This window comes from Harpia harpyja, chromosome Z, assembly GCF_026419915.1.
Source record: "Harpia harpyja isolate bHarHar1 chromosome Z, bHarHar1 primary haplotype, whole genome shotgun sequence".
In the NCBI taxonomy this organism is placed as follows: Eukaryota; Metazoa; Chordata; class Aves; order Accipitriformes; family Accipitridae; genus Harpia; species Harpia harpyja.
The window spans coordinates 20,788,690-20,802,208 of record NC_068969.1 but is presented as its reverse complement, the minus strand read 5'-3'; the positions used below and the strand labels follow the sequence as shown (position 1 = coordinate 20,802,208).

Sequence of the window (13,519 nt, the reverse complement as noted above, 5' to 3'; positions counted from 1 at the left end):
GGCAGGGAGGTGGGGAAGCAGGGGAATGAGCCAGACAACAAAAAGAAAATGAACCAAAGAGGTGTAACAGGATTTTTTACACTAAATACTGTACTATTGTCCTTCCCACGAACAAAAAAAAAAAAAAAAAGTTGGATGGGATGAAAATAAAAGTGTTGCAAACAAAGAAAGCAATCTTGTTTCTAGTATTATGGACCTACAGTCTCTGCCTCTTCACTGCTTAGTAGACTGCAGAGCTCAAGTTATAAGCACATTCCGTGCTGCAACTTTTGAAAAGGTCCTCCATGAGTTCCCCTCAAATTTCTGCATCATCTTATTGTTTCTTCTTTTTAATAGAAGTCTACAGCATGTTGACCCTAAGCATAATGTGGGCATTTTGAATCTGTGGAAGCTTAGAATATTGCTCTCAAGGGCATGCTGAATGAAAAAGAGGTAATTAAATTATCCAAAAAAGCTCTCTAAACTCGGGAATAGATCCCTTATGTGTAACACTTCTTAAATTAATGGGATTATGATGTCTCTGTCCCTTCTCCCCCTGCACACAGCCCTCTACCCTGCACTTCCCTCTGCTCTTGCTTTCCTTGCTAACACAGTCTGCTTGAAAACAACCCGGTATCAGTCTTTAGCTAATGTAAAATCTGTCCTGTAAAACCTTTGGTGCTCTTGAGATGGGGGCCATGGCAACTGTGCACAAATCAGAGAAAAAAATTACCACTAGTGGAATTCAGAGGAATACCCTTTTTCTTGAAAGGTGCTGCAGTTATATTTGTGAAGAAGCTACCTATTACCAGTGGAAATCTTTAGGTCGACCGAGAAGACAAGTGCTGCCGGGGTGCCCGAGGCACACCGGGGGGCACTCGGGGACCCCTCGTGCAGCTCTGCCCTGTTCACACTGAATTTGGGGGGGAAACAGTTTAACTGTAGGATTTTGTCCTTGTTCCTCACATACGTGCAGCGTGGCTGCAGCCATTCCAGCTTCATACAAACTACTTATAAGTTAATTGGACACAGGATAAGCCTAGAGCCTGTTGTTGGAACTGGTCTCATTCAGAGGCTCTTCCAGCAGTGAGTCTTCTCCGAGCCCCAGGAGACCACACTTGCGCCTACCTGCTGGCGGTTCCCAGAGCTGCTCGGCTTTCCACAATATTTGTTTCACCCGCGACTTTGCTGCTGCTCTTTGACACTTCCTGACTTCATCAGCATTTTCTCCTGACAGCCCCATTCTCCTTTTTCCTCTGGGAAAAACCTACAATCCCTATTCCTCTCATGTGCTGCTCCCTACAGACAGCTGTACCCCATGGAAACCCTTTGGTGTCCCTATTACAGGAAAATGGCTGCAGAGGGTGAAAGCCTGGGATTACAGCTGGGGTGAGCTGGGATGTAGTCCTTGCAGAGAAATTTAATGTTGTTCATGTTTGTGTTGGAATTGCATGGTTAAATGGGAAATTGCTCTTGAGAAAAAGGAGAAGCGATAATGAGGAATATACTTTCCAAGTAAGATTCTCTTGCATCAAACTTTTCATGACTATCAGGATGGAAAAAGTGGGAGAAAAATTCTGCTGATAGGATAGCATTTTATAATGCTTTAAAAAACAGTGAAAGTCACAGATTATATAGCACGTGCCCTGCCCCAAAAAGTTTTTTCTCTTTGATGTGGTTATTAACTTGTTTGGTACCACAAGGAACAGGACTTGGAACAGAAATGCAAACCACTTTGATAATTTCCAGGCCTGTCAAATCTCACATTAAGCAAGGGACTTGCTCAGTTGCCACATGTATTGCCTGATCACATAGCTCATGAAATATCTCATCCATTCTCCCTCAGCTGTGTTTACCATTTTCTGGTAAACCAGTCCATGCTAATTATCTTGATAAAACAGCTATCTATCAGTGCCTAACCTGCCTTTTGCCAGGCTGTTCAGTGCCGAGGCAAACGGAGGTCGTTTTCTCCTTCGACTGGCATGGTGGGAAGGTTGTCCTGCGCTCGAGGACAAGCGTGGTGTGTCACCTCGTGGGCTACAGGAGCAGTCACGATGCTGCAGATCAGCCCATGGCTGTGATGCTTGTGATGAAGGGAAAATACAAACCACCTGAGAAATCTAGATTTTGGTTTTGTAAATTATTTCTCTTTCAAAGAAGTGAAAAATAGCTGTTTCATATTCTCTGTAGCTAATCAGAGAGAAATGTGTCAGACTCCAACAAATACTTTTTTTTAAAAGGATGCATATAGAACATATAAAATGGGATGATTTAATCTTCTTTTCACATGTGGTACAATTCCTTGCATTTTAAATCATCTCCTGTTCAGTTTTCCACATTTGAAGCCAAACCATTATGATTAACTGTTTAGATTTTATTTTTAGATTTTGAATGCACTGTGTCTTTTTAGAGAAAACACACAGAATGTCCTATCAACTGTTTTCACACATTTTGTGTGTATCATAATAATTGGGCAATCAGGCACAATCATCCTTAATTTAGTACATATGCAGTACATTACCATGTCAGTTGTACTAAAAGATATGCATAAAGTAAGTGCAAATTAACTAACAAAAAGAATAAGTGCAGGCTATTGCTATTCAAAATGCACTTGAGTAAAATTTGCATAACTTTCCTTTGGAATTAAAAATTGAATTTGTTCAGCAAATGTGAAAAATACTGAATGTGTCAGAGTGACCAGATCTTTCTGGGGATCCTGAATCCTTATCCTGCAGCTCAAACCTTGTTTATTCTAGTGGTGGGATTTTTCTTCAGAACAAGAGCGTGGCATGCAGAGACCTGCTTGCCATGAGTGCCTTACTTCTGCTTTCTTCACAACAGTATGTAACATTTTTTTCACACACAAAATATGGAAACTGAAATGAAATCCTGGAACCTGTTCTAGTAAGAAGTATAATACAAAGTCACTTCTCATTAGTGGTATTTGTAGTTTTTAAGACAAATAAGGTTTTACTGCTTGATAGTAAACAAAATACATTCCAATATTGGGTATGGTTTTTTTTGCTTGTTTTTTTCAAAATTGCCAAATACTACTTTATGATAAGACATGAAACATTACAACCAGGAAAACATGGAAAATGAGATTGCTCAATTAGAAGTTGATCAAATTTACTATATCAAATTGTATAGCAATAATGGCATTAGACTCATATTCTCTCTCATACATAAGGCTTTTTCCTTTGCCTAATTAATTGATTCTTTACACTATGAAAAATTGGAAGCTGTTCACAATTAACTGCAGTTCTGTGCTTTAAACACTAAGAGGTGACAACTTATCAGCATTGTGAAATTAATTCCAACATTGTTGACTGCTTCTTTACTTTAGGCATGATGTTTTGATAAATTTTAAAACAATATAACTTTACTATTTTATGTTCCACTACAAAGTGCAACTACAGGACTTGTAAAGTTTTTAGACTCTCATAAATACAAATGGTACTGGGCTGACAATAATAGTAGTTGAGAATTTTTTGCTTCAGCACTGGGGCTTTTAAATGAGAACACTGTTTAAGTTGTTGCGTTTAAGACTTTATTATGCATTTTAGTATCCAAAGTAAATTTGTATTATGTTAGCTTTCATATAACAGTGTAACGTTTTTAAAGAAGCTTCTATCTGTGAAGTCTTATATCTATAAAGGGAATTTACCTCTGAAAGCAGAATTTGCGTTTTAAAGACTGGGTGGGGGAGTAATACATCAAAAAAGGAAAGGATTTGTTACAAGTGGAAGGAGGAGTGGTACAAACAGGCTATACGGGTAGATCACTAGATGGTAGAGACACAAATCCCATCACTGTGTACTTGACAGGAGACATTTGTTTTGTGAGGGACTAGGTGATTACTGTGCTCTGGGCCGTGCAATTCCCAAATAGTGCAAACTGTGCAAGCATCTTATCTGCAACTTAAATTATGCATTAAATGTGCCTCAGTTGTGTGAAGCAGGTGGAAAAAAAAAAAAGAGTCAGAATATGGGGAACAGTATCTTTTGTTGGTGCAAGCCCCTTTTTAATAGTCTGCTGAAGCCTGGTGTCAAAATGATCTTTAAAAAAAAAAAATCATTAATTTATATAGCCTCTATTGTAGGATTTGACCTATGGGTCTCAGGAATAGAGTACCCTACAGCAGGCTCTTCTTATATACCCTTTTACACTGACACGGTTATCATCCCTAACCCCAGTATAGTATCTACAGCTTAATTATTTGCTCCACTTAACAGTACAGAATTAATCCTCTTTAAACTGAGTTTAGATGACATTTGAAGAGTCATGACTCGTCTCTTTAGTGTAGTGAATTTTATCTGGAAGTACTTGCCTTTATTCTTTATTTTTTGCCATCATCCACATAACTTTGAAGCACACAAAAGTGCACAACGCTGAAAGCAACCGCTTTGGTGATCAAGCTTGGCTCAGGATCCAATTTAATTTATGCACAAATTTTCAAAGACATGAGCCACACGTGCTCAGTCCTGTAAAATATCACTAGGATATTGGTAGTTTTTAAATCCCATCTTCAAGTTTAACAAATAGAGTAAAATCATTAAATGTTTCACAGGATCACCAAATGGCCAAGGTTGGACAGGACCTCTGGAGACCGCCTTTCCCAGCCCCTTGCTCACAGCAGGGTCAGCCGAAGCCTGTAGCCCAGGGCCACGTTTCTTCCTTGGGTGAATAAAAGCACATGCACATTGTGCATGTGAAGAGTCCTTTTGGGCCATGGGGTTGAGCAGGAATTTGAGCTGAAAACTAGTAAATATTATATGTATGTCTGATTGATTAGATGAATATGAGAAAGAAATAGGCAACAGGAAGGGAGAGTGAAAATGTTTCCTGAATCACTGGGGGGCCAGGGGAAGAGAACTCTTTAGTGCTATTTTTTCTTCTTCTCTCTCAGTTCTGCAGTCTTCCTAGCTCAGGAAGATTTAGTTTATTTCTTAAAAGGTCTTGCTTATAAAGCAGACCTTTTTCTGGCTCTGGCCAGCTCTAATAAAAATTAGCAGTAACTTTAGCAGCTGCCATACCACATGACTGCTTGGAATTGCATAACTTCTTTTTCCTCATAAAGAAACACACAAAGAGATCATCTGATCTCCACCCTTGCAACATTCTCTGAAGTATATTTCTCTCAATTTCCAAACAAAAATCTTTTTCTTCTTTCTTTTAACAGTTCTCTCCTTTTAAGATCAAAATCTGACTGTAGATAGTAATGGGCTCTAGGTAGGGCTTTCATGAGTTATGTGAATAGGGTAATTATTTTTGTTTTTGCTACTTCAAACTCTATTACTGTTTATCAATAAGAAACCATGTCACAGACAAAAGATAATATTCAAGATAATCAAAGAAATATTTTGTTGCTGAAATTGTGGGGGGGTTAGGGCTTACAACATTTCTGAGAATAGGCTTTTGGATGGAGATACATTGTGGTTTGACAAGGAGAGGGTCATGGTGAGAAAGACAAGACTCCTATGGCCATACCACATGTAAACTGAACAGACTGATGGCTCAGACCAGGTCCCATTTAATTCACTGGAAATCCCAGAGTATCTAACCTGATCTGCAAACACAGAGCAGTTGGAAGTTTAAATTATTCTTCCTGTGTGGCATGTGGAGATTCACCATTGTTTTCTGGCTAATTGCTTTTCCCTCTAGCAAAAAAGGAAATTTTTTCTTCTGTAATACTGCTGATGCAGACTAAGTACTACTTTGTGTAAAAAAGACAAAGGTGGGATTGATGTGTAAGCAGATGGCATGTTGTTCTACATGAAGGTGCAGTCGAACCTGTTGAATTAAACATGGCTAAGTGCATGGCTTTAAACCAAAGCCACCAGGAACCCTGCGCAAAACAGCCTGTCTGCTGACCAGAGCGGCTGCTGGGGTAGACACACCAGTGCAGTTATGTTGCATTTTTACAATTACTTCCTTTTACCACAGTTCTCACACAAACTTTTAAGCACTTTTTTTTTTTTCCAAGAAATGTCTGATGAACTTATAGGTGTGTAAATATGTACTATGTGTGAAAGTTTATAATCATTTGCTGAAACCTAAGAATAACCCCCTTTCTGTCCAGTGCTTTTTTCTGATGCAAATTTCTTGCAAAGAAGAAGAAATAATCTTTGTTTAATGAGGAAACCCCACTGACTGCATATTTATTTATGTTTCCCTTGTAGTTCATTCAGAATCAAGGCTAATATTCATATATTTTAAGTCTTAAAGAAATCTCACATCTATAGTTAGGAAGAATTCTTAAATCATTCCATGTTCTTTGAAAAAACTGTGTATCAAACTCTTTAAAGCTTAGTTCATCCCAAATCCGAGCAAACAAAAGCCAGGTAATGACAGTGGCATAGGATACAAGTTGTTGCTAAAATAACAAGCACATTGGCACACAAGCAAGCTCTGGGAGCTGCACTTCTCAGGGGCACAGTCACTGGCTTGCACCAAGTTAGATTCCCTTACTTACTTGAGTCGAGGCAGTTGTTTTAACCACAGGCTTCAATAAAATTTGTATTTATGTCCTTTTCACTTTCGCATTTTCCCATTTTCTCTGCTAGTAATACTTTCCTTTTCCTGCTAGTTTGTCAAGAATCCCTAGCTCTCATTTTGGAGTAAAAGTTTTGGCACTTTTTATGCTGTAGACTGAATAAAAGCTGGCCTCTCACAGCCTGCCTTTAGCAGTGGTAAGCATCAAACAATTTGGAACATAAAGCAATGAACTGTCTTCAGATGCAGTTACAGTTCGTAAGTGTCCTGCTGGCAACTCTTGTTTTAATTTAAAAGTTCACACAGCCAGCGCTCTGATTCCTTCCTGTATTTGAAGGAGCCAGTACATACCGATGCCTTTTTTTTTTTTAATATAACCTTTCATTGTTTTCCCTTCATTTTGGCCTCCCTCTTTCCTCTTAAAAGCTTTGTAGGCAAAGTTTCCTCTGCAGCAGGGGAATTGCTGACTGTTTCTATTACAAACCTTTCTCTAGCAACTAGAACCTTTTCCTTCAGTTTTAACGAGTTTTACCCCCTGCTGCTAATTAAAATGTTCTTTCTCTCCTTCAAAGTTTACCAAAAAGCAATTTTGTTTGCCCTCTTTGTGGATTTCTTATTGCAGAAGGCATTTGCAGACTTGCAGAGCAGCTGACTTAAGCAAGTAATAAACACAGGAATGAGCAAGGATGTCAGAGAGCAATAGATAATATATTAGCCTCTTGCCGGGTCTAGCAAATCTCCAAGCTTTAGAGACTATTAAAGGCTACTTTCACTGGGCTGACACTGTGCATTTCAGTTAGTTTTCCCAGCTTGCCTTCCCCAGACGCTCTGCTGCGGTTCTTTGTTACACACCCGAACTCATTAGATTAACGAGAAACATTTTAGTAAAGTATCTCAGGCAGAAATAGGGAGGAGTTAGGGGGTTGAGGAGATGCTGTGAAGTTTCTTTTGGGATGAAATTAATTTCATGCATAAGCTAAGGGAAAAGTAGTATGCCTGCCAGTCCTCCAGATTTGAGTGATGCACCGTTAGTCTCTTGCTTAGACTTTATGCTTGCTTTTGAATACTGTGTCATAATTTGAATGGATTTATAGAACAAAGGAACCAAAACCCCACAGTCAGAACTAAGATGATACACTTCTCACTAACTCTGTCCCTTTCATCCCGAATAATAACTTACCCTCAAAATAATTTGCTTCCCATTGGTTTATTCCATAGCCTGAGGTTCTGTTCAGTATGAACAAGGATTGCAGTCTGGCCCTTACTACTTGTTTGTGTCCAACTGCAACCATTTAATTCCCCTCCTTTAGAAAAGCTTTGGAAAAAAACTAAGCCCAAAAGCTTTTAACTGCTTAGAAAGTGTTTTCCTGCAGTTTCAGGAAGAAATGCAATTATCATGGCTTCTTAATTAAAGTGAGTTGTCAATGAAGCGATAAACCATGGTAGAATTTACTTATCCTTGTAGAAGAATGCAAATTAAGGCTATAAATGGAGGTCTTGGGAAAGGTCTTGACCGCTTTTTGCCACCAGACTAATAATCACACTAAGTAATTCATATTCTGAGACAATCAGATGATGTACATCATCTTTTGCAGGGAAAAGGGGACTATAGAAAAAAGTCAAACATGCTAAAAGAATAAATATCTTTGTTTATATCTATCCTTGATGTGTTAGTGAATGAGTTGTTAACTGTAAACCACAACATTTCAAACCATGCAAGCCCATTCTCAAAGGAAATTGTCTTTGAGTAAGCAAGTAGCCAAGGATAGTAGGACAGTATTTTCAAAGCTGCTAAAAATGGAAAGACAAATCCTGACCTGAAGTAATGAGCATAGTGTCCAATTAATTTGATATCTGCTAGGGCAGAAATCTTGTCTAGCTAAAGTCAGCAGTGAAGATTTCACTAAGTGAGTTCATGAGAACTGATGGCCACATTTGTAAAATCTTTTTTGTAAAATCTTTTCTAATCTAATGATAAAAAGAAAATTTAGAACTATTTATTGTAACTATTGTTGTAAGTTCCATGCAAGCCTATAGTATGATCTGTAGATGAGCAGGAATCCCTAGGGATAAAAGTGCCCCTAATGAAAGTAGTGTTACCATAAGCTGTCTGTTACAGGGCGGGGGGAAGGCTGAACATGTAAAACATGTATGGTAATGCTTAAGTAAGTATGGAATTTGTTTTACTAAAGCCAAAGGGACTACTTATCTGCTTGAAGTTAAGTATACGCATTAGAATAAGAAAAATTGGGGTCTTTGGTACTACTCATGAGTGTCAGAGTCTATAAGCATGTGAAAATAATCCACAAATGACATATCTACTAACCTATGAAAGACACAAATTCATTTTACATTTCCTTTGAGTATGTAAAACCTTAACTAGTCATTGAAGAATCCAAATTGTGGTATTTGACACCTGAGAAGAATTTTATGGAAAACAATGACAGACTTTTAGTTCAGTCTCCCACTTCCTAACAACCCAGTTGTAAACTGCTCGACTCTTACTCTCCTCAGTTTGTAACATCCAGATTACTAGCTGCTTTCATTCTCCTGACAAACTAAATTTTTGACACGAGATAGTGAACCACCATATCTTAGGTTCTTGTTACAGATTACTACATATTTTCTTTTCAAGAACATGAAATACAGCATGAGCTTTCTGTTTGAAAATGGAAAAATGTTGAGGGTTTTTTTTTTTTTCCTTTTCAGAATATTCCCATTACTTTTGTTACAGTGCACTCATTTTCTAGTCCTTATTTTAAATTTCAGTTTCTACCATTAATTGCAGAGTAGATAGAGGCTTGGAACCTGGAATAGTGACTTTGCAACTGAAACACATTGATTTCTACCACTTCTTGTGATTTAGAGAGACATCATACTTTGCATTATTGTCAAGCATCCAAGTTACTTACAATTACTTTTCTTCTCTGAATGTAAATTTTTTGTGTGTCAAGACCTAACTAAATTTATTCTATAAAAGTTTATAGTTCAGCTCCAGAGTTAAAAATTTCCTTTTGGTTGGATGTACAAATTCAACAAATTCTAGATCAAGGTCAATTCTAAAGCTACAGTTTATTATCATTGTTGTTGTTCTCTCCCAGCCATTACTTTGTCTATCATTTAAATAGCCTTTGGATTAAAGTATATACTATATACAAAATATATACAAAGTATATACAAAACATGTAGCATTTTAGGCATTAAGAGCACTAAGCGTATCTCTGAATCACAAACGGGCCTGATTTTTGTTTTGCTTTATCCTTTATGTCAGACAGAGGATTTCCTACCGTTGTTTGTGAAAAGAAAGCTGGGGCTGGAGTTAGAAAGGAAAGCATAAAACTGATTGCTTGATGGTTTAATGTTACAGACCACCTACCCTGAGAAGGCTGAGAGTTTGAGTCAAATTGAAATTCTAAAGAAGAAAAAAAGCTATAGACCAGCAACAAACAAATAGGTAAAACTTAGAGGAACAATAATATATGATTCCATTTTGTTAGCAGTTTGGTACTTGGAATAGCTTTACACGTAAGAAAATATAAAGCAGCAGAAGGAGCCACTTAGGGGAAAGACATTAGACAGACATTTAAAGACTTCCTAGACAGACCTAATATAATTTTATACACTTAAACACCTTGTTATGAAAGCTATGTATATTCAGATGTTGTTTTACATAATTCCTTTATTGTACAGTTAAAAGAGGAGAAAATTCAAAGTAAACATAGAAGGAGGGGAAAGAAAATAAAACATGCATATCTCTAGAAGAGGCTATTTTAGAAAGGAAAGCACAAGGCAAGATTTTTTTTAGTTCTTTGGGGACCTCAACAAGCAGTTTATCTAGAAAGTATTTATTTTGGATAAAATCTGGAAGTTAGTGACAAAGAACAGTTGAATCTTTCACAGCACCGCATACAATTTAAAAAAAAAAAATCTATTTCTAATCCTCCCTGTAAAACTTGAAAACACATCTTCAATTTAAGTCTAGAAGTTGGGTGTGCACTAAATAATAGTTATTTATAGGAAGTTCTGTAACAGTATTAAACAAGTATGGAGAGATTAACAGAAATTGAACAAATTAATGCAAAGGGGTAAGAATTGGGATTTTTAAACTGAAGACATCAATGCAAACATGTAAGGACATATGCTAATACACATGAAGACAAGTACTGCAAGTAAGTCAGTGGTCAAGTACCTGATATAAATGAATATTTTCACAGGTACTATTGTTAGACAAATAAGTGAAAGGCAGCTGATGTGCTGTTGAAAGGAATGAAGTTGAATTGAAAATTCACTTTTGGCCAAAATATTTACTGAATTTTATTTAAAATTGTCCTTAAATAAATTGGTTTACTTTGGGGCATTGTGCAGTACATTATATACATATCTGATTAATTCCTCTGTATGATCATCCTTTGAGTTTAACTTTTTCATTGTCTGTGGGGATTTTGAACAGTAGCAGAGGAATCTTCTCAGAATAGGAGAATTTGACTGCAAAACTACAGATCTTTATGGACTAGTGAACTCAGAAAAGAGAATTCCCACTATTAGTTTAGGGCATTTAGTTTAGTGTAAGTGAAAAATTTTACATTACAAAGAAATTAAAAAGCTGTCAACTGAAGTTTAAGTTTACTCAGAATATTTTCCAGAGACAACGGCTACACATCACTGCTATTTGTCTGGCTGTTCAGCTTCCATGATGATAACATTGTATAGGAATTTACATAGAGGGGGCTAAAACCTTTTATTCCCAAACACATTTATCTTGGTCTCAATCATTTGGGAATCCAACAGCACAAGAGCATGAGGCCAAGTAGATACAACCTATTTGTGTAAAAGCCAGTTTGTATGTGCTGCAAGTCAGCAAGAAGTCAAAGTCTTGCTTTGGTAACCCTGAGAGATGTAATTTTTGGTTGTGATCTGTTCTTTCGGGGGTAAGTCTGAATCGATCTATTGTTTCATGGGAGAACAGCTGCAGGGGACACGAGGGAAGTTTGAAGGAGAAAGGAAAAGCTGATTCTTCTTCAAGATGGACCTGAAAGTTTTCTTGGTAAACAGATGTTCCTGTAGTGGCTGTTTTCTACCAATATAATCAATTATTAGCCTGTAAAGGCTGATAGGTTCAATGAAGCAAAGTGGTGCCTGATACATTTTAACAGGTGCCAGGGCAAGCTTTCTCACTTCACACACTTTAACCAAGTAAGATTTCAGTTATAAATCCAAACGGCTATTTCCCCCCCTATCAGTAAAGGTAGAATTTTACATTAGCAGCTGCCCGGCTGCTGCGAAGGCTGACACTAACTTTTCTTTCCAGGTGGGGACTGTTATTGTTTCAAATGCCCCTTTTAGAGACCTCTTTCACAGAGCCCTGGGATGTGGAAGGACACTGGAAACTATTTTGAATCCTTGCAACAGGTGGTTAGAGTCAAACTGCAATACATAAAAGTTGTAGTCTTTCCAAGATTTTAATTGTAGCTGCATTAATTATTTCATATTTAGCTAGATAAGAGTTTCACTAAGTTGTGCTCATAATTTTTATATGCTTTTTATAATAAGCGGTCAGGGCAAGTGTTATTTCTGTTCTTTCTGCTTCAAAATGCATGTGAGCAAACATCTAACCTAATACGCAGTAGCAGCACAATAACCAGATGTCTTGTTTAAAGCTTTAAAGTATTCATGTTCAAGCCCATAGACAAAAGTTCTTTCCACTTTAAAGATGTTCAGCTTGCACTTATGCAGTTAAAGGATTCCTAACAGTAGAGCTGGATGAGCAATCATGTCATACAGCTAGATACAAACCCTGTTATCAAGGTCTTACATGAACTTTCTTATACTTGCATTGGAATCGGTAACAATTTCTTTCATGGCCTGATGTGACACTGTATGATTTTCTAAGGTCTGCTCCCATGTCTGTTGTCTTTATTATTTCTCTGGATGGGACCAGATTTGAGCCCCAAGACCCAGTAAGAAAACAACTATTGCCTAAAAACTGAACCAAGGATGCCTTTCAGCTCTGCAGTATCAGAATGGTCTGAAGCATTTCCATTCCTATTTCTTAAGTATAACAAGTAGGCATCAGATATCGTCACATGTGAAGGTTTCATGGCTCTCTTTTGCAGTGTCCACTGTCAGTTCTGAAACCCGTAGAGCATAAGTCTGAAATCCTTATCAAAAAAAGAGTTGTACTTATATAAATAAGTAATAGTTCACATAGCAATGCCTTCAAGGAATATTTTCAGCTCCTACAAATCTTCCCTGCTGCAGTCAGCATGCAGTCATACTGACACTATTTTTTCCAGTGGTAGGAGGTAGAAGGCCTAAGGAAAATGATCAGATACTGGTAATAACAAGAACCTACTAAAATTAATTTTGTGTTACTACTACCAGCACTAAATGGAGAAGTTAGCTGAGTAGCATGAATGGAACAGAACAGACTTTAGCAACAGAAGGTAAATAACACAGTGTTTTACATAAGCATCAAATATTTGACAGTTTTACAACTGGCTTGTTATTTCCAACAACTGTTGCATTAGGATAAAGAGCATTTGCTCTTTCCATTTCTGGCTTTCTCACATCCTTAGAATGGCTCATGCCTGGAGGATGTGCTAAGAAACTGTGGCTTTGCATTAATGCCACTTGGGCATCTGAAAGGTTATTTACTTATTCCACTATCACAGTAGAACCCAAAGGTTTATTTAAGCAGCTCACCAGAGCAAAATGAGGCTGCCCATTAAGGTAGGGGCTCATATTGGCTTCAGTGGGCGTACTTCACACATCATAATCAGACAGGCCTAATATTTTTTGTGCTCACACTGGAGACGGTGGTCACCTTCTGCCCTAACTTAACCTCTAACCCACAGCATAAAAGTTATGAGAGATCCAAGGCTGTGGGTCTTCTTTTATTATTGTTACTCTAGTAGTGCCTGGGGACCCTTGCAGAAATTGAATCCCTATTGACAATAGTGCCTGTCTCAAAAAATGTGCAGTATAAATATTCAAAAATGTACAGAAGGACAAAGTCAGGAGCGGTTCTATTGTCATTGTCATCAGG

General features: G+C 37.6%; 1 protein-coding gene across 1 annotated transcript in view; it reads left to right on the top strand.

The window, feature by feature from the left end:
* The window catches only part of PDZRN3 (PDZ domain containing ring finger 3), a 150,259-nt gene that overhangs the window by 13,947 nt on the left and 122,793 nt on the right, over positions 1-13,519 (top strand). The gene's annotated exons all lie outside the window — the stretch shown is intronic.